Genomic DNA, 23,219 nt, shown 5'->3' with positions numbered 1-23,219 from the left:
GTAGGCCCTATTAGCCCTAATAAGTTGGAATGCCTCTCCTGAGGATCTTTGCTTGCTCTATTTGGCAGCTAGGCAGCCCATTATGACACTAACCGTGAGCTGCATATTTTCAGCTCCTATTGTCTTCACTGATTTACCTGGGATAAATTGTTAAAACTCGGTGGTATCCTTACGAATTCTAGGAAACCAACACATTCCTTTTCAATAGAACTAAAGAATATCAGATGAGTGAAGAAACACGTAAGGCTTAACTATACCACTCATTGCCTCATTCCGTAATAAACAAGTAAACCTCTCTCGTCCACATCTCATATGTACTGTGTGTGTGTGTGTGTGTGTGTGTGTGTGTGTGTGTGTGTGTGTGTGTGAGAGAGAGAGAGAGAGATTGTTGTGTGGAGGTGAGATGGTTGTGAGACTTCCGTACTGGTCATACAAACTCACTAGGGCAAATAAAGGTACTAATGTTGGGAAAACCTACCTCAAAGGGGTCCTCGGATAGTCAGTAGAAAAGTGTCCCTTTTGAATACTGGGAACCAACCATCCCACCCTCGGGAATTTTAACCATAATTGGTTAATTCCCCTGCCACGGGGACTGGGTGTATATGTCGTCTTCATCATTATTTCATCCTCATCACGACGCGCAGGTCGCCTACAGGAGTCAAATCAAAAGACCTGCACCTGGCGAGCCGAAGTCCTCGCACACATCCTGGCACTAAAAGCCATATCCATTTATTTACTTCAGTATATTTCTTAAAAACAGAATTATTGTCAAAAGAATACATTGTAAATGGAAGATATTCTGGTTACTGCAGTAACGTATAGCAATGAAATTAAATGGAAACACAAATTGCCAAACGTAACAAATAATTACATAGCAAGATACTCGTACACACATAAAAAGAAAACGCTTTTCATCGCCCCTCTGTATCATTTAACTGTTCTTGGCCTGTCCTACGCAGTCTGGAAAGACGACACTTGGGATGTTTGTAAACATACAACTGTACGTATAGTTCTTACAATTTCCTCTTTAACGACCGGCAAGCTTTTGAAGCCTAGCTGGCCGGCTGTGTTTACATTCCTTCACCGCAAGGAGACTCGAGAGGCAGTGTTTCCAACTCTCCGTTGTAACTACAGTACTTAGCCTCTGAGAGCGAGCAGCAAGACTGGACAGAACTGCGTACAGCTGTGCAGCACTGGAGACCTGACAAGCGAGCGGGCTTCCGAACAGGCACGCTTTTGAAGTATTCCACGTGGACTGTCACTGACAAAGCCGTGTCGTCTCAGAACTCACGAGTATTAAAATTCACTAATACCAAGAAGAGGATTAGTAAGAGTAGATTTCTTTGCCTGGGCCAGTCTCAAAACTCACGAGCAGGGCCAGTTCTTCTTTGAATGGATAAATGCCCACCCTTCCCACATAACGCCTGTAGATATTTGAAAATGTAATCGGAATTGTGTGAAAAGGTCCATTGTTAGCGCCAGCCGGAACTGCGTGCCCTCTTGTAACTGGCACCTCTCTCATCAAGTGGCGGGCCTGACAAACCCACGGACATCAGGTACACACTGGTGGGCTGTTTCACTTAAAACGCTATTGTCACTAGCAATATACAGCCGCTCGCAAAATTATTCGTCCGCGCTCGTTATGTGAGGACAAGTCGGTAGATGCAGAGTGGGTCTAGGCCCATAAGTGGCCACGGCTGGTCTGTGGTCCAACAGTTCTGCACTCTGACCGGCCAACCGAGCAGAGGAGGAGTGGCCAAGGCTCTATCGGAGCACAACATCTCTGCATTCGGGAGACGGGACAGGGCTGGACCTCACGGCTGGCCCCAACCGTCGGGTGTCCTGAGAATAGTTTTCCGTGGTTTTCCGTACTCCTGCACTGAGGCGAATGCCGAGACAGTTTCTAGTACAGGCCACGGCCGCCCACCCCTTTTCCGAGCATCTCGTTCACCGTAACAAATCTCCCGGCCTGAGAGACGGCGTCACCGTTTAAGAGGCTCGCCTCCCCCTTCAGGGATGGAATGAATACATTTTAGTAGTAGTGAGGACAATAGCCAATAGTACCAATACAATAAAGAAGTTAATTGTAAACAAGTAATAGTATGTTTTATGTCCAATCTGAACATCTGAGGACATAATTTATAGCACCCTAAGCACTGCCATTTGGAATAAATAAAAGACAATCGCACTGCTTGCAGAAAAGTCACATATATAATGGGAATCAACCGAGGGAATAGGAATCAATCGAGTGATGTTCCAACATTCAACACTTCGAGGGATGTTCCACCATTCAACACTTATTATTTCTTATTGTAAGTGCTCTTGTTCACTTATTATAAGTGTTAAATGGTGAAACATCCCTCGATTGATTCCTATTATATAAGTCAAACGTCAACACGGAAATGAAAGTTATAAGTTATGAAAATTCACGTCGCAAAAGTATTTGTCCACAATAAGAACTCAAATAATGTTCAGTAATTTTCTAAGTATCAGTAGCGCGCGGAATCAATCACGGCTTGAAAGCGTTTCGGCATGGATGCCACCAGTTTCTTTGTCACTTCCGGGCCTATTTTGTGCCATTCTTCCATGAAGTATTGCTTCAGGTCTTCTTTATTTGGATTACGCTACTTGTTCAATTTACATTTTAATTCCGCCCGGAAATGATGATGATGATGATGATGATGATGATGATGATGATGATAATGATGCTTGTTATTTAAAGTGGCCTAACATCGAAGGTGATTGGCCCCGTCCATAAATACTCTATGCTGCTTAAGTCTGGGGACTGGGGTGGTGTCTGCAGCACATGAGGTGTATTGTAGAGTAGTCATTCCTTAACAATCCGAGCAGGGTGCTTAGCGTCATTATCTTGCTGGAAGAAGTATCCACTATGAAGACCTAATTTTGCTACGCTGGGTGTTAAGTGTTGCTTTAACATATTCAAATACACCATCGTATCCATCCGTTCAGGTATTATATGGCAGTTGCCTACCCCAGCCGCCGATATGCACCCCCATACCATTATGGAACCTCCTCCATATTTTACGGTTGGTTGTAGATTTTGACTTGGGACCTCGGCGTTCTTATTTCTCTATACACGTCGCTTTCCAGAGCAATTAAATAAACATGATTTGCTCTCGTCCGCAAATAACAGGCGTTTCCAAAATGCTAGTGGCTTCATAACGTAGTTTGGCCAACGCCAGCCTCTTCTTACGGTTCACCTCGCTTATCCAGGGTTTCTTCCGGCTTGTGCGCCCATGCAAACCATCTCTGTGTAACACACGTCGTACGGTGTTGGTGCTGATATTCTTCCCGGTGGAGGTTTGTACTTCTGTTCGAAACACAGGTCCAGACACATGGGGATTTTTCTGAACGGTGCGTATAATGCTTCGCTCTTCGCGTGCTGTCTGTTTCCTTGGCCGCCCAGTTCGTGCTCTGTTGAGTACAATTGCACTGGTCTTGTATCGTTGAATGATACTTGCGACTGTAGTTCGCGGTATTCCTGTTTTTCAGCAACTACTCTTTGCGAATCACCGAGTTGGTGGAGTTGGATAATTCGTTGGCGTTCAACATACTATCCTGAAATTACAATAGTAACTAAAGCAATTCACTGAAAAAAGACAACTAACTACCAGTACTGATTTACCACAAAGATACTCTGCTAAACAAAAATTTATATTGGAAATTTCCCCTGGAATTAATTTCATCATCATCATCATCATCATCATCTGTTTACCCTCCAGGTTCGGTTTGTCCCTCGGACTCAGCGAGGGATACCACCTCTACCGCCTCAAGGGCAGTGTCCTGGAGCTTCAGACTCTTGGTCGGGGGATACAACTGACCAGTACCTCGCCCAGGCGGCCTCATCTGCTATGCTGAACAGGGGCCTTGCGGGGGATGGGGAAGATTAGAAGGGGTAGACAAGGAAGAGGGAAGGAAGCGGCCGTGGCCTTAAGTTAGGTACCATCCCGGCATTTGCCTGGAGGAGAAGCGGGAAACCACGGAAAACCACTTCCAGGATGGCTGAGCTGGGAATCGAACCCACCACTACTCAGTTGACCTCCCGAGGCTGAGTGGACCCCGTTCCAGCCCACGTACCACTTTTCAAATTTCGTGGCAGAGCCGGGAATCGAACCCGGACCTCCGGGGGTGGCAGCTAATCACGCTAACCACTACACCACAGAGGCGGACGGAATTAATTTCATAGTCCAATAATTACTAGGTTAGATATGGCATATGTTCGCGAATATTATTGATGACCCTTTTATCTTATTATTTCAGACCATACTCACAACTTGGTCGATATTTATTCAACAAACCAACCAACTAATCCCATGGCTTTGCAGCCCTTGAAAGGCCTTGGCCTACAAAGCGACCGCTGCTCATCCCAAAGGCCTGCAGATTGAGGGGTGTCGTGTGGTCAGCACGGCGAATCCTCTCGGCCGTTATTCTTGGCTTTCTAGACCGGGGTCGCTATCTGAACGTCAGATAGCTCCTCAATTCTAATCACGTAGGCTGAGTGGACCTCGAACCAGCCCTCAGGTCCAGGTAAAAATCCCTGACCTGGCCGGGAATCGAACCCGAGGCCTCCGGGTGAGAGGCAGGCACGCTACCCCTACACCACGGGGCCGGCATCTATTCAACAAGGATTAGCAATTTGAATGTCTGAGCAACATATTCATAACACTTTCTAGTCTCCTTTCGTATTTAGAACTGAAGACAAAAATTTATTCTCACCAATATTTCTCTTAACCACATTCCGACGATCCCTTATAACAATATTCTATCCATCAGTAATCATTCTCCTGTATTTACCGATTCCTCCGCCTCATAATTGCCTTCACATCTCCATTAATTGTATTTACTCAAACATATTATGTCCTCAACCTGGTTAAAACTTATAAACTGAGAGACTATCTTCCTGCCTGTACTGTATCATTCTTTGGCATAATTCGCTAAATCCTTTACCTTAATTGCATTTGAATGATCCCTAGTCCATTTAGTATCATCACATATGCCTACTGTATAGCGTCGCTATGATGACTATCATCTCACACTGGCATACATTCCTATCGAAATACACATATCATCATATCTAACGCATATCAACATTATACGGTGTATAATCCTTAATTAATACACCCCATTAGATGTCATGAACAAGCACAGTTATTCACGTTACAGCTGTAGTTAGTCGATGATAGTTTTTGCCTTTCACATGAGCTAATAATCTACTTCCAACTGTAATTTACGCATATCAGCTGATCAAATCTTATAAATAAAATTCTAGGGGGTCCGTTGTCTCTAATGTCATTTATTTCGCCAAATTTTGATATATTTATGCGGTTCAGGTCAATTCAGGATCGAATCAGTAGATTTCGTCTGTCTGTTTGTTGTTCCACCATCACGGGTAAATGGCTGAATATATACTATATCGACCAAACTTCATATTTAGAGTCTACTCATCCAGAGGCAAGTTTCTATATGCATTTGATTTAAGAATCACTGAATAGACTGGAGGTTTAAGGGGTTTATAGGAAGACCGGAAGAGTTCTATTTTCTCTTACGCTACCGGTATTGATTATATCTCTACCAAACTTCGTATTTAGAGTCTACTTATCCAGAAGAAGGTCTTGATATGCATATAATTTAAAAATCACATAATAGACTGGGGATTATAGGAAGGCCAAAATAGTTTTTTTCAATTTTTCTTTTACATTATTTATTATATCTCTACCAAACTTTATATTTGGAGTCTACTCATCCAAGCCTAAGTTTGGATATGCATATCATTTAAAAGTCACTGAACAGACTAAAGTTTTTGTACGAAGACCAGAAGAGGTTTCTTTCCCATTTTCTCTTGCACTATTGATTATATCGCTACCGAATTTCATATTTATAGTCCAATCATCCAGGAGCAGGTTTCAATATGCATATAATTTAAAAATCACTAAGTAGACTGAGGGTTTACAGGAAGACCAGGAGAGTTTTCTTTTCAAGTTTCTCTTTCACTATTGGTTATATCTCGTCTAAAATTCATATCTAGAATCTAGTCATCCAGGAGCAGGTTTCAATATATAATTTAAAAACCACTGAATAGACTGGGAATTTATAGGAAACCAGAAGAGTTTCGTTTTCAATTTTCTCTTACATTATTGATTATGTGTAAAATCTGTAGACTATGTGTGAAATATCCCTTCATATTAATAATTTTTGGTATGTACATTATTTCGCTTACTCTTCAAACGAGGAAGAAAATTACTATTTTTACGGGCTTCGTGCTCTGCAGCCAGTGACGAACACCCTCGCAGACGTACAGTTATTTGATGGTTCTGTAACAGGCGAAAATCATATTTCTCTCGGCTTTAAAATTACTCCCACCTAACGTATCTGAACACCGAGGTAATGAGATAGGACTTTTCCCTTTGATGTCTGTCTATCTGTCTGGTAATATATCTGTTTGTATACTCGTAAAAGTGAAAAACTGCTGGACTTATTTCAACCAAACTATGTATTTGGATTCTACGGGGGCCGATGACCTTACATGTTAGGCCCCTTTAAAAAACAAGCATCATCATCATCATCATCATCATCATCATCATCATCATCTTGGATTCTACTCTCAGGATTGTGTTATCGGGTGCATATGATGTCATGGTAATCACATGGAGTTGGTATTTATAGGAAGATATTTTCTATCAAAATACTGTATACAACAAAAGTTCAAGAATATGTTATTTTCGTTCTTTTGTGCCTTATACGTATTTATTGTACGACCGATAATAACGCAGATGATTACGAAAAATTGGACTCTTAGTCCAAGTCCCGTGGGACATTTCGTGCATGTCACTTCAAGGTGAGCAACGGGAAAACTAAAGAGCAATTTTACATTTTTCGATAGGACAGATATTAAAGAAGGTATCATCAATGTCAGAGCGCCACGCCAGTGGTCCGAGATACAATATGCAACCAGGAACTGTACTGTACAATAAATTCGGAAATCGTCATCATTCTCTCTCGGCTTTGTTCAGCTTCATCACATATGTCACTGCCACGCGCTTTCGTAGGAAAATATCATGTTAACATGTCACATTATACGTGTGAATAGAGCCATGTTACTTCGCATAAAATTTCTGAAGGTATCATATAATCCACTGCAAATTTCCGTGCGAAGAACGGGCACAAATGCTAGTATTAAATAAACGCCATCTTGGACAATCATAAAGGTTAAAGAGGAAATATTCCAATATCTACGAAAAATAAATACGAGTAAGTGAATATTGGTACTCATCCTCGGGATTTTTTCTGGTGTCGACTGCAATAAATATTCGTTCCTAATTATGGTTTATTCAAGTCGGATACATCCCATCAAGTTTCCTCCAACGTCTGGCTCCATGGCTAAATGGTTAGCGTGCTGGCCTTTGGTCGCAGTGGTCCCGGGTTCGATTCCCGGCAGGGTCGGGAATTTTAACCATAATTGGTTAATTCCGCTGGCACGGGGGCTGGGTGTATGTGTCGCCTTCATCATCATTTCGTCCACATCACAACGCGCAGGTCGCCTACGGGTGTCAACACAAAAGACCTGCAACTGGCGAGCCGAACTTGTCCTCGGACACTCCCGGCACTAAAAGCCATACGCCATTTCATTTCGCTCCAACATCTTAGTGTAACTTGCTGACTGCTTCCGCATTCATGTTCGACTCGTTGGCTGAATGGTCAGCGTACTGGCCTTCGGTTCAGAGGGTCCCGGGTTCGATTCCCGGCCGGGTCGGGGATTTTAACCTTCATTGGTTAATTCCAATGGCCCGGGGGCTGGGTGTTTGTGTTGTCCCCAACATCCCTGCAACTCACACACCACACACAACACTATCCTCCACCACAATAACACGCAGTTACCTACACATGGCAGATGCCGCCCACCCTCATCGGAGGGTCTGCCTTACTAGGGCTGCACTCGGCTAGAAATAGCCACACGAAATTATTAATTATATCCGTATTCATGGCTCCCATTTCTAAGATTTACCTGTAACAACTTGCAAACTATTAATGCACACTTATAACTATTCATAAACATATTAACTAGTTTACAACATATAAAATTCAATACACTTCCCTTACTTCATAGAATCAGCATGAGTTTTAGTCCATTTTTTGTCTTCTGATTCACAAATGTTCATGTATTTGTCACTTCACACATTACAATTACTTCGCTCCTTGGTAGGAAGCGGCCGTGGCATTAATTAAGGTACAGCACCAGCATTTGCCTGGTGTGAAAATGGGAAACCACGGAAAACCATCTTCAGGGCTGCCGATAGTGGGATTCGAACCTACTATCTCCCGGATGCAAGCTCACAGCCGCGCGCCTCTACGCGCACGGCCAACTCGCCCGGTGTGTTGTAAACTTCTAGGACGGGTTCTAATGATAACATTTGCTACAAATTACGAAACGCTGCTTTCCGTTTTCATAAAATAATAGAGTCCGCCTCTGTGGTGTAGTGGTTAGCGTGATTAGCTGCCACCCCCGGAGGTCCGGGTTCGATTCCCGGCTCTGCCACGAAATTTGAAAAGTGGTATGAGGGCTGGAACGGGGTCCACTCAGCCTCGGGAGGTCAACTGAGTAGAGGTGGGTTCGATTCCCACCTCAGCCATCCTAGAAGTGGTTTTCCGTGGTTTCCCACTTCTCCTCCAGGCGAATGCCGGGATGGTACCTAACTTAAGGCCACGGCCGCTTCCTTCCCTCTTCCTTGCCTATCCCTTCCAATCTTCCCATCCCTCCACAAGGCCCCTGTTCAGCATAGCAGGTGAGGCCGCCTGGGCGAGGTATTGGTCATTCTCCCCAGTTGTATCCCCGACCGAGAGTCTGAAGCTCCAGGACACTGCCCTTGAGGCGGTAGAGGTGGGATCCCTCGCTGTGTGTCCGAGGGAAAAGTCGACCCTGGAGGGTAAACAGATGATGATGATGATGATGATAAAATAATAGAACCCCGATAGTTTATTGACAAAATGATGGTGATTCTTCTGTATAAAAGAGTCCAATCAGTTTCTGTATCAGGCAGTATGCTGTGCATCTGCCGAGCAGTAACGAATCCAGTTTACTACAAAATGCACATGATCTTCGTGTTCCTTTACTTCTCGTCATTAAAATTATAAAACAAGTGAGTAAAATACTGAAATGCCTGCGTGAATTTTGTTGTTTCGTCAGTTAAATTTTCAATCATCCTCCCTGTGTAACGTGTAGGTAGAACGAGTCTGGTAATCTGATATAATAATGTCGTGTGGCCTCCGAAGAGACCTGGTGCAGGTCTTTCGAGTTGACGCCGTATGATCAACCTGCGCGTCTATGAGGATTGGGCTCTACCTATGATGAATTATAATGGTGAATACGACACACACACACATCCCCCGAGCCTTCGGAATTAACCAATGAAGGTTAAAATTCCAGACCTGGACGGGAATCGAACCCGGTACGCCTCTGCACTAAAGACCAGCATTTAGCCATTTAGCCATGGAGCTGGACTGGTAATTTGATGATATGCATGTTACATCTTCTGAAAATGCGGGATCTCCATGAATTCAGTGCTGTGAGTGACCACGGAGAAGATCAACTTGCTTACATTGAATAATCTCTTACCAGTCTAACACCAACCGGAATGTCCCTCACAAACTGAGAACGGCGAAAGGTGTTACAATCATGAAACTCGGAAATTTACTTCTCTGCAAGACTTAAGTGAAAACAATTACAGCGTAATATAATGGAAGCCGCTGTTAGAGATGCTGCTGCCAGAGAAAGTGTTTATACTCAGAACAACACTTTATCCTCCCTGATGATTGAATGCCTTTTAAATTTAGTAGACGGCAGTTTTCAATATGAAAAGTTTTCTCAGTAACGACCAGTAAGTCTTCACGTTAAACTTTCGAAAAAATCTTTTAATTTCCAAACCATTCTTTAACTATGGGTAACTTTTCGTATGTCTTTCACGAGTGAGACTGTTTAGCTCCTTATCTACGTCAGGATATTGCTAGAATCGAATGTAAATATATAAAAGAAACAACGTCACAGTGGCGGAAGGTAAAGGCTTCCATCATCCGTAATCTCGACACTTGATGGGGTAGAATGGTTAGCTCTACGCCCGGCCACCTTTGCCTCCAGGAATTAACCTGGTACTCATTTTTGGTGTAGACTGAGTGAACCTCAGGGCCATGTGCACCTCCGGAAGTGGAAATCTCGTTTCTTAAATTTTACGACTTCCTGACGGGGACTCGAACCCACGTCCTTCCGGGCGAACCGAGCACGCCTTTACCGCCTCGGCCAGGCAGCCCCTAATGTAAATACAAATTAAATACCATAAAAGTGGTTCACGTATTCAAAAAGAATAAGAATGGAGATTAGTGACTGTTATAGAAAAATTTACGTTTCTTCTTTACAACTTAATTTCATAACAGCACAAGACCTTGGACGTAGATATTCTGCATGAGACTTGCTAATTATTATTATTATTATTATTATTATTATTATTATTATTATTATTATTATTATTATTATTATTATTATTATTATTATTATTATTATTATTATTGTTACCGAGTTTTTGTGGTAGTTAAGCATAAAAGAAGGTGCTGGGTGGTGAATAGGTCTCAAGCTACTAAAGAGAAATTAAATTTTAAAATTTAATTAGGTTATATTTTCTTTTCAAAATTAGGTAACAACAAATAGAACAGGTACTTAGTAGCCGAAATACAACTTGAAATGTACAATTACAGGGATTAAAGAATTTGGGCTTCGAGCCCTGAAAACACAATTCTTGAGCAACTAGCTCAACTTTACGATATACCAATTTCAACAAAAGGGGCAGAAGGCCCCACTCAAACCCTGGAGCCCTTGCTCCAAATTACACAGCAAAGCCTCCTCGAGGCATACAACTCTCAGTTTTAGAAAAGAGCCACTCGCTCTTAAAGTTAAGCCTCTCCCAGGCCACACCAAACTCAACTTTCAAGTTGTCCTCAAAGGACATATACACAGGGGTAAAATACCCAACCTACTGAGGTCTATTAGGTGAGAAAAGATTAATACATGACCTCTAAAATACAACTTGAGAGGAGGCGAACTTGCACTCCTAATACACTTTGCTTTTAAAACCTAATCTGGCTCTGGGCCACTAACGCAAGGGATAATCCCATACTACAGAGGTGACTTAGAGAAGAACACTTTACATTACATAAACGAAGAAAAGTTTGAGAAAATAAGTTCACCTCAAAACAAATGTGAGTGGGAGCTCGAGAGGGTTAGCACTCTCTATCCCAATAGGTAACTTTACAAGAAAAAGAAGAAAAGAGTAGTTACATTTTAGGAAAAGGTTACATGATGGAAAACGCTTCGAACCCGCCGCGAGAGTTAAACTGCCGACCTAGCAAGAAAAGAAGATATTAATAGGCCATTACCTGGTAGTAGATCGCTGCCGAGGAAAGAGGCGCTTCCCGCCTCCTGCTATGTACTTAATACACTGAAAGATGGAACAGAAGTGGCCCGGAGACCCCAAAATCAGCAGTTTATATCCTCTCGCGGAAGATTCTAGGCGTTAGGGGAAATAAAACACCCTCCCACAAAATCTTTATTGGTTCGGGAAAAGAAACCCCTACATAGAGGAAAAAGAAACACATTATTGGTGGAAAATTAATTAAAGAAATTCGGGATTGGCTAGATCCAAAATAAGGGGAAAAAGAGGGGTATACAGCCAACTTAAACCATGACAGAAAGAAATTTAACAAAGAACAAACTCTTGAAATAAAAATTTCTCCAACAAAATAGTTCTTTAACTCCGCACTAGGTCGCACTATTGTAATTCTTCAGTAGTGTCCTCTAGAAGAGAAAGTTCCCACTTCTTACTTCAAGCGAAACAAAAACACATCAAAAGTGACACAGTTCAAAAACTCAAAATTTTCCACGTGGTGACATCTTCTGAGAAAGTAGAGAATTAATAGAATAGATAAAGTTCAACCTTCCTCCAGAAGAGGAATTTCAACTGGCGCAACTTTTAAATAAACAGAGTAGAGGTGTACCGCCCGGTACAATTATTATTATTATTATTATGTCCGCCTCTGTGGTGTAGTGCTTAGTGTGATTAGCTGCCAATCCCAGAGGCCCGGGTTCGATTCCCGGCTCTGCCACGAAATTTGAAAAGTGGTACGAGGGCTGGAACGGGGTCCACTCAGCCTCGGGAGGTCAACTGAGTAGAGGGGGGTTCGATTCCCTCCTCAGCCATCCTGGAAGTGGTTTTCCGTGGTTTCCCACTTCTCCTCCAGTCAAATGCCGGGATGGTACCTAACTTAAGGCCACGGCCGCTTCCTTCCCTCTTCCTCGTCTATCCCTTCCAAACTTCCCATCCCCCCACAAGGCCCCTTTTCAGCATAGCAGGTGAGGCCGCCTGAGCGAGGTACTGGTCATCCTCCCCAGTTTTACCCCTGACCCAGAGTCTGAATCTCCAGGACACTGCCCTTGAGGCGGTAGAGGTGGGATCCCTCGCTGAGTCCGAGGGAAAACCGACCTTGGAGTGTAAACAGATTACGAACGAACGATTATTATTATTATTATTATTATTATTATTATTATTATTATTATTATTATTATTATTATTATTATTATTATTATTATTATTATTCGGCCACTTTTTTCACACCGTGGTGGGATCGTGATTACGAATTGTGTCGCACAGTTTTAGAACCGCATACCCTTCCTGATGCCAACTCTGTCTGGAGGAATGTATTCACTATTGCAAGTATCAGTGGTAGTACGTAGCGTAGTATGTTGTGTCTGATTATGGAGAGAATTGTGTTGGGTTAGACACAAACACCCAGTATAGGATCTAGAGGAAATCACCAGACACGGCTAAAATTCTCAAACCGGCCGGGAATCACATCCGCGACCTTTTGAACCGAAGGTTACGACGCTGACAATGGGAAGGAAGCAACCGTGGCCTTAACTGCATGGTTCAAACCCACTATATCCAGAATGCAATCTGAGATATAAGTAATAAGAAGCCTACTCGGTCGGTGGTTATTATTTATTTATTTATTTATTTATTTATTTCTTAATCTGTTTACTCTTCAGGGTTGGTTTTTCCCTCGGACTCAGCGAGGGATCCCACCTCTACCGCTTTAAAAGGGGAGGTTGTACCTTCCTAGGGGGCAAAATATCAAAAAAAAATTTTTTGCTCATAAACATTCCTTGGAGTGTACTTTACTAGATAAATATGTTTTCGAATGGCATTCTAGCCATTAAAGGCTTTAAATATTAATTTCCTTTAAGAGCAGCACAACTTGCCACGCCCCCTTTCGCCATCTGTCAACTTCTTGAACTTCAGATATTTAATTTTAGCGGTATGTTGATTTATGTGAAGATATTTCGTTTTCAGGGTTGGCTCCTCTGTTCACGCGGAACGACTTTCACTTGTTTCTTGTGTTTCCGGCGCGTTTTCTGGACATGTTTACATCCAAAAGTTTGTTTTTGTGACAACATGCCTCGAATTGGAAGAGTGTATAAGAAATGTAAAGGAGGGCCTGGAAGAAAGCCGAAAGCAAGTGTAGTTGGTGGTAATAATAGTGCAAATAATACGGATTTTGTCCGTGGGAGTGGTGCAGGCTGTTCTAGGTTAGATTCAACATGTGCTTCAACTTCATCAGTGATTGTGAGTGATAATTCTGGCAGTGAAAATATTAGTGCCAGTGCTTCCAGAAGAAAGCTGAATACTGATTCAAGTATAGGATCTTTTGTAAGTGCTCAATCTAATAATGAAGAACATACAAGTGGCAGTGTTATCATAGATATTGAATTGTTGTCATCTGCCATATCTTCATTTGCAGTCTGTAAAGCATGCCATGTTAGTGACAGTTTATTTTGTTGTGAAGATACCACTGCAAGATATGGACTTGCTAGTAAACTATTTCTGAAATGCAGGAACTGTAAAGCTCAGTATTCATTTCGTACCAGTAGGAAGGTTGTCAGTGGGTATGAAACTAACATTAGGTTTGTGTATGGATTGCGTACTATAGGTAAAGGTGAATTAGCTGGTAAGACACTATGTGCAGTCATGAATCTCCCAAGTGGCCCAACAAGATTCCAGAAGTATACAGGTACATTATGTGAAGCTGCTAAGCATTGTGCTATTGCCTCTATGAAGGCTGCTGTCAGTGATGCAATTGAAATTAATGATAATTCTACAGATATTGCTGTGGCTATTGATGGAACGTGGCAGCGTAGAGGGCATACTAGTCTGAATGGAGTAGTAACTGTAACAAGCATGGATAATGGCAAAGTGCTAGATGTAGAGGTACTGAGTAAGTACTGTCATAAGTGTAGATTTATAAAAGATAATGAAAAACTTAAATTACATAAAGAAAGTTCTGAATGTAGTGTAAATTTTGAAGGGTCCAGTGGGAATATGGAAGCTGCAGGTGCAGTAAACATTTTTTCCAGGTCAGTTGATATGTTTGGGGTAAGGTATGTAAAATATTTAGGGGATGGAGACAGTAAGAGCTTCAAAAGTGTGGTAGAAGCAAAGTCATATGGAGATGTCAGTGTGGAAAAGCTGGAATGTATTGGACATGTCCAGAAAAGGATGGGAACCCGCCTTCGCAAGTTGAGGAAAGATATGAAAGGCATAAAATTACCAGATGGAAAACCACTATCTGGGAAAGGTAGACTCACAGACAAGGAGATAGACAGTTTGCAGAACTATTATGGTATGGCTATTAGAAGGAACTGTGACAGTGAGATGAAAATGAAGCAGGATATCTGGGCAATTTATTTTCATAAACTATCAACTGACATGGAGTCTTGTCATGCCTTGTGCCCAAAAGGACCAACCTCATGGTGCAAATACAACCGTGCTATAGCAGCTGGTGAACAGTATAGTCATAGGCACTCATTGCCTGTTGAAGTGTGCAATGTAATAAAGCCAGTTTTTAGAAGTTTGACTGATCAAAACCTGTTGCGTAAATGTTTGCATGGTTTTTTTTTTTTTTTGCTAGGGGCTTTACGTCGCACCGACACAGATAGGTCTTATGGCGACGATGGGATAGGAAAGACCTAGGAGTTGGAAGGAAGCGGCCGTGGCCTTAATTAAGGTACAGCCCCAGCATTTGCCTGGTGTGAAAATGGAAAACCACGAAAAACCATCTTCAGGGCTGCCGATAGTGGGATTCGAACCTACTATCTCCCGGATGCAAGTTCACAGCCGCGCGCCTCTACGCGCACGGCCAACTCGCCCGGTGTTTGCATGGTAAAACACAGAACCCAAATGAATCATTTAATAGTGTAATATGGTCTAGAATTCCTAAAACAGTATTTGTAGTTAAGGATGCGTTGAATTTGGGTGTATATGATGCAGTTGTGTCATTTAATGATGGTAATGTTGGTAGAGTTAGGCTGCTTCAAAGGTTAGGCATAAAACCTGGGGAAAATATGGTGAAGGCATGTTCCGAGTTGGATGCTGTCCGTGTCAAGAAAGCAGATTATGAAGTTACTATGATGGCTAGGAAGGCAAGAATGCACTCAAGGAATGCTAAAAGGGCCAGGGAGGATAAAGAAAATGCAGATGACCCAGGATATGGTGCAGGGATTTTCTAAAGTGAGTAACAAACTATGTTCAACTTTGAAACCTGTTTTTTGAGATTTTATATTTTTAATCTTTAAGTACATTTTTCTCAGGAACTAAACATCACAGAACAGTATAACTTAAATACCACACAGGTACTGGGATTAACATTATTGATGCATTTGTTGAAGAGTTTAAGTTTAATATTTCAGAAATTATGAATTAATAAAAGTGAAATATTTGGATATTTTGGAAATTCTTTTAATAACTTGCAAAAAATTCTGTAAAAATTACATGATAAAAGGTACTTGCCTACACAAATAGGTCAAAGAAGAGAAACCCTTCCTCTACCAGCTATTAAAATTTTATAACATTATCATGAACAGTTCAGGAGAAAAATGTACCTAAAGTGACCAATTTAACATTGTGGGTATACAAGGTACAACCTCCCCTTTAGGGCAGTGTCATGGAGCGTGAGACATTGGGTCGGGGGATACAATGATCAGTACCTCACCCAGGCTGGCTCACCTGCTATGCTGAACAGGGGCCTTGGTGGGTGATGGGAGGATTGGAAGGGATAGACAAGGAAGAGGGAAGGAAGCGGCCGTGGCCTTAAGTTAGGTACCATCCCGGCATTTGACTGGAGGAGAAGTGCGAAACCACGGAAAACCACTTCCAGGATGGCTGAGCTAGGAATCGAAGCCACCTCTACTCATTTGACCTCCCGGGGCTGAGTGGACCGCGTTCCAGAACTCGTACCACTTTTCAAAATTCGTGGTAGAGCCGAGAATCGAACCCGGGCCTCCGGGGGTGGCAGCTAATCACACTAATCACTACACCACAGAGGCGGATTGGTTGTTATTATTATTATTATTATTATTATTATTATTATTATTATTATTATTATTATTATTATTATTATTATTATTATTATTATTATTATTATTACAGATAGTGAAGGGTTAAGCGTCCCAGAGTTTCGTCTGCTGCCTATCAATAAAATCACAGTGTGAGTGGCGTGGCTGCTGCTGTAATTGGAAGGGAACCTGTAGACTATATAAAAAACAACGTGATGAATAAGAAAGGGATCCGGCAGAAAGAAAGGGGATCACTCTCGCCTGCTGGCCGCAGGGCTGCTATCATCTCACATGGAACGCAGTCCTTTGGGGAAAGTGGACTCAACCGACCCGTTCCGGTCGGAGAAAGGCTCTCATTACGCTCATTAAATTGGTTCACAAGACACGCTTGTGATCAACAAAGAATCGAAGTACGGTCATAAGAAACAAGTGTGGAAAGTAGAATATGTAGGCTGCAGGTGAGGTTAGTCTGACTATATCTCTGGCAGGGCCGCCAACTTTACTGTAGCTGACATCATTGGTGGGTTCATTTCGCGTGTACACAGTCGATTTAAAAGTGTTTGAGGATATGGAAGCCTGGAATGGAATTCACAGTACAATTTAAGAGACAAGTCCGTTGAGATGTCACTCTCGGCCATTCCAGTGTGGAAACGTAAGATACAGGCTACGGCCACTTTTCGGATAGGGGTGTCCATTACTTAGCATTCCTCAAGGAATCTACATGGCCGTAAACAGATGAATTTGCTTTCTTTTCTTTCTCTTACCTCTAATAATTCGTACTTTTATGCGTCCAAGAGAATTTTCGTTTCAAAGCCCTTAGAAGTATATTCACTCCTTAAAGAGTGCCATAAGGTCCGAATTTTGTGAGCAAGAATTACCTGACCCAAATATCTTTCACATCTAAAGTCTATCGCTCAAAAGAGGTAAAAGGTAAATCATTTTTCAATTCATATTTTTTCTGTATGTTCGGCTGTGCACGATGATATTTTGTCGACTCCTCAGGTTGTTCCTAAGATTCTGAGACACTTAGATAGACATGCTACTCCCATTCAGTGGGTCGTCGTCACGTATTCTCTTCCTGGCTCTCTCTGACCTTTTGTGGTTTTATCTTCTTCTTAATCTGTCTTCTTAATCTGCTTACCCTCCAGGGTTGGCTTTTCCCTCGGACTCAGCAAGGGATCCCACTTCTACCGCCCCAAGGGCAGTGTCCCGGAGCTTCAGACTCTTGGTCGGGGATACAACTGGGGAGAATGACCAGTACCTCGCCCAGGGGGGCCTCACCTGCTATGCTGAACAGGGGCCTTGTGGAGGGATAGGGAATAGTGATGGGACATTCGATTCATTTTACTGAATCGATTCATTTGATTCCGTTCACGTTACTGAATCGATACAGTGATCCGATTCACGGCTCATTGGTCACCGCTCCTACTGCATCTGTGTAGTATGTGCTGGTAAGACAGCAGCAACAGCATTCAGTGCTCGCAGCTGCCATCTGGTCTTCATACTATGAACTCCTTTCTTAGAAAAAATGCTAGTTACTCTAATACATCGAAGGTTTCCGGCGACGCAGGGTGGGAAAGGTTAGGAAGGTAGCAGCCATGGCCTGAATTAAGGTACAGTCCCAGCATTTCCTGGTGTGAAAATGGGGAAACTACGGAAAAACCATCTTAACGGCTGCCGACGGTGGGATTCGAACCCACCATCTCCCGAATGCAAGCGCATAGCCACGCGATATTAACCGCACGACAACTCGCTCAGTCTTTTTTTAAAGTAGTTTTCTATCAGCTGAGGATTTTTTTTAAATCGTCATATTTTGTATAGGCTACCCGAGATGTACAGTAGCCCGCTGGTTTTCTGATTCAACATACTGTTATTGCGTCTGTCCACATATGATTGAAGTCTTGTGCAACGATGTGACATATGAACTGAGAGAATACTGAGCCGTTCTTCCCAATATAAAACAGGTACTTTTGAGTGGTCATGACACATGAGCATGACTCATAGTCATAGGGCAGGCTAGAGTCGAGTTTAACTGTCAAATGTCAACTAAGTTATAATACTAAGATTCATTAAACTAATAAATAGTATAACTTAATAGCCTACCTACTTACTAGCTACTTCAGAATTATGTTGTGACTACATTTTTAACACTGCAAATAAATCCATCTATTATTTAAACCTCCCTGTAAGAAGAGGACAGTGAATGCAAATGGGTATTATTTTCAAATGAGCTGAGCTCGAGAGTCCATTATAGCATACGATTCTTTCAGTCTAGCATGGCTCACTGTATCGCTACAGCGGAAGCTCGGCTCTCCGCGTGTCCAGTGAGCCGATAAGGAGCCGTGTGTATCATGTGTCTCACTGAGCCGCGCTCGTACACGATTCTTTCGATGTGCCATGATTCACTGTATGCCTCACTGCAGCGGAAGCTCGGCTCTCCGCGTGTCCAGTGAGCCGATAAGGAGCCGTGTGTATCAAGTGTCTCACTGAGCCGCGCTCGTTCACGATTCTTTTGATGTGCCATGATACACTGTCTCGCTGCAGCGGAAGCTCGGCTCCCCGTCAACGTCCAGTGAGTGCGCCACTCAGCACTGTCCGCTGGGAGTAAGCTGAATCGTGTGCCGTGAGCTCGCCTTTCCTGTGAATCGATTCACTCGGACACTTGAATGAATCGATACACTGCTTCGAATCATGCATTCAGTAGCCAACACTAATGGGGAAGATTGGAAGGGATAGGCAAGGAAGAGGGAAGGAAGCGGCCGTGGTCTTATGTTAGGTACCATCCCGGCATTCGCCTGGAGGAGAAGTGGGAAACCACGGAAAACCACTTCCAGGATGGCTGAGGTGGGAATCGAACCCACCTCTACTCAGTTGACCTCCCGAGGCTGAGTGGACCCCGTTCCAGCCCTCATACCACTTTTCAAATTTCGTGGCAGAGCCGGGAATCGAACCCGGGCCTCCGGGGGTGGCAGCTAATCACGCTAACCACTACACCACAAAGGCGGACTGGACTATTACATATTATTACTATATAAAATTATTCTGTTGTTATTTCCGACGCGATCCATTCTTTGTTTAATAGTTTGAAAATTGTGTGGAATTCTTACTATACTTTTTAACTGTCAGGATAATTTATTCTTAGTGATCCTCTCTCGCTACACGCTCTTCACATAAGTGCCCCCTTTCATTGCTTCTCCACACAGGAGAAAAAGATTATCGTCATCTCTCTCACGTTGACGTTTAATTTTGTGTCCTGCTCTTTGTACATGTACACACACGTTTCTTAATTAATTTAGTGCTAAGAAATATCATATCCATCAGATAATAATAAATCATAATAATAATGGCGTGTGGCCTCCGGGGAGGTCTGGTGCAGGTCTTCCGAGTTGACACAGTATAGGCGACCTGCGCGTTGTGAGGATGGGGCCCAACCTAGGATGAATTCTAATACTGAAAATGGCACACACACTCAGCCCCCGAGCCATTGGAATACACCAGTCAAAATTAATGTCCCTGACTCGGCCGGGAATCGAACGCGGGACCCACTGGGCCAAAGGCCAGCACGCTAAACATTTAGCCATGGAGTCGAACAGATAATAATATATGTCTGCCCCATATTCCTGTTTCTTGATACGGGGTCGGGGATGAGGTGAGATGAATTTATATGGCATGTTATTACGGCTGGATGCCCTTTCTGACTCTAGCCTCAGTTGAGGAACTAATGAAGGTGAAATGAACGATGCTGAAGGAAACTGGGCAAGGAGGTGGAATGAATCGGCCGTGGCCTACGAATAGGAACTAACCCAACATCTTCCTGGAAGTGAAAATGGGAAACCACAGTAAACCATTCTCAGGACGTCCGACGGTGGGGCTCGGACCTATAATAATAATAATAATAATAATAATAATAATAATAATAATAATAATAATAATAATAATAATAATAATAATACATGTGTGAAGCTATTCTAGGCTGGGTGCAGTCCTTCTTAGGCAGACCCTCCGTGAAGGATGGAGAACGTACGCTATGTGAGGTACTGCGTGTAGATGTAGTAGAGGAACGTGTTGTGTGTGAGTTGTAAAGAAATGTAGCGACAGTACAAACACTCAGTCCCCGAGCCAGTGGAATTAACCATCAGTGGTTAAAATCCCACAGTCTGGCGTGAATCGGAATCTAGCGTGCTTCCACTCAGACAACGCGGTGGCCATGCCCATCAGGTGTGTGGAACCTGTTTGGAACAGGTACCTCAGGGCCATTAATAGGCCTAAGGATGTAGTTGAGCAGTTGCCAGCAACGAGAATGGACTAACTTGTAGCAAAAGGAATTCCGGATGGACACTGAAATTTATCTCATAATAGTAATGTCATAGAGCCTCCGTGACTCAGGCGGCAGCGCGCCGGCCTCTCACCTCTGGGTTCCGTGGTTCGCATCCCGGGCACTCCATGTGAGATTAGTGCTGGACAAAGTGGAGGCGGGGCAGGCTTTTCTCCGGGTACTCCGTTTTTCTTTGTCATCTTTCATTCCAGCAACACTCTCCAAAATCATTTCATTGCATCTGTCATTCATTAATCATTGCCCCAGAGGAGTGCGGCAGGCTTCGGCATCCGGCAAAATTCTTATTCTCGCCGCTAGATGAGGGCTTCATTCATTCTATTCCTGACCCGGTCGCATGACTGGAAACAGGCTGTGGATTTTCATTCAGTAATATCATATTTCATGCCTTATCGCGTATTACTGTAGAAGGAGGCAGTATAGAAGGAATCCAGTAACCATGTAATCTCACGTGACTGTTGATATCACGGCCGTAGCCACGAGACCTCCAGTGTTATGTGGAATCCAAACCCCAGAAAGGTGATTTTAATTTTAAGAACCCACGAATACTGGCTGGGATTTAAACCACGACCACCTTGGCGAGAGGCCAGTGATGATGACACTGGTCTATCGCGCCCAGGAGACAGCATAGAGTAAAGGACGATACGACTGTATATGTGATACAAGAGCTACCTTCGTAACCGACAGGTGAAGTGCGCTGCTCGATAACGCTAAGGAAATACATCGACTGGATATCCGGGTTTCGAATCTCGGTGTTCATTGTAGCTATCGTAGGCGTGTCCGGCTCCATGGCAACATGGTTAGCGTGCTGGCCTTTGGTCACAGAGGTCCCGGGTTCGATTCCTGGCAGGGTCGGAAATTTAACAGTCATTGGTTAATTCCGCTGGCACGGGGGCTGGGTAGTAATGTATCGTCGTCATCATCATTTCATCCTCATAGCGACGCGCGGGTCACCTACGGGAATCATATCAAAAGACCTGCACCTGGCGAGCCGAATATGTCCTCGGGCACTCCCGGCACTAAAAGCCGCACGCCATTTCATTTCATCGTAGGCGTGGTTTACGGCAGATCATTCCCAAACTCACTCCAGTCTCTGAGTATCTGTCTAATTGTCAGGGCCAAGCAATTTCTGTTTCCCCTGCCTCACACTAACACAAGTACCGTACATAAGCAATCACGCGTCGGGACAGAATAAACAGTTTATCATGAAGACCAGGGTGTCACACACTTTTTGTTCCTGAGGCCCCCTGAGCATATCACATGCAAGTGCAAGGAAGCCTTAGCCACAAAACATAATGCATCATTCAGTAAACAAAGATAACAGATTTTTTAAATGATACCATGTTTGATTTTATTCGTATAATTTAGGACTAATATTTATTTTCTTTGAACGTTTAATTTATCATCATTTACATAAAGATACTTTATAAAAGCAAAGAAATTATAAAACTATGTGACTCTTGGCTAATCATTTTAATAGCCTGGATCTGGAAACTTACTTGAAAAATTTCACTTGTTGCGGTTGTTGAATCAATGGGACGGATGGTACTGTTTTCCAAAAACAAACGTACACTCACACAAGTATGTTGTCTTCAAAAGCATCAAAAGCAGTATTTCCTTTCTATAAATTGTATGGTATAGGGGATGTCATGGACCCAACAATCAGAGACGTGTAGTTGTGGTACATTCATGCAACTTCCTGGAGCTGAAAATGCTGCTCCATCTGATTCCAATTTATTTTTCATTTTCTTTGCCAAGATACTTCGGATAGTTGATCTACCTCAAGGGAAGGTAGTTCATGTTCCATTTCAAGGAAGAGATTCCTTATCCACGAGATTTCCTCAACCAGAGGTGGAAAGTATGGTCTTAGTGTGGATACTAGCAGTTCCACGTGTCTCACAATTAACTCACTTACACTGCTTTGTAGTATTTCTTCTCTTTCCACTGCTAACTTGTACCATCCATCTTCCAAATTAAGAGTTAGCTACACTGTATACATGTTATACAACCGAGAGGACATAGTTCCTAAATTTAGTGTAATAGTCTATGAATTGTGTGTACTTACAACTTACATAATTATAGAAGACTCCTTTGATTATCGTTGCGGCCCCCTAGGGGTTTTGGAATGGCTGATGTAGACACTTTCTTGATTTGAAGCTTGAAGCTTTCCAACGTTACCACTCTCAAAGTATATTTTTATGAACATGAAAATTTGAACTTCAAGCCTTCGATTGCTTGCTTTCAAACCCCTGTGGGTGGGGGCGCAGACGAAGAATACACCCTCGGTATCCCCTGCCTGTCGTAAGAAGCGAATAAAAGGGGCGACCAAGGAATTATCAAATTAAAACTATGAGACTACTTGTAATTAGTACCATCCCGCAGGGAACACCATGGGTCGCTTTTACTTGCGCGTAGTACCACTATGTTAGGTACGATATA

At 42.9% G+C, this 23,219-nt stretch overlaps 1 protein-coding gene across 1 annotated transcript in view; it reads left to right on the top strand.

Moving 5' to 3' along the window:
* The window catches only part of LOC136863090 (uncharacterized), a 162,971-nt gene that overhangs the window by 138,596 nt on the left and 1,156 nt on the right, over window positions 1-23,219 (top strand). The window lies entirely within an intron of this gene.

Source organism: Anabrus simplex, chromosome 2, assembly GCF_040414725.1.
Source record: "Anabrus simplex isolate iqAnaSimp1 chromosome 2, ASM4041472v1, whole genome shotgun sequence".
Lineage (NCBI taxonomy): Eukaryota > Metazoa > Arthropoda > Insecta > Orthoptera > Tettigoniidae > Anabrus > Anabrus simplex.
Note: the sequence above shows the minus strand (reverse complement) of the source record. Positions and strands in the feature narration are given on the sequence as shown.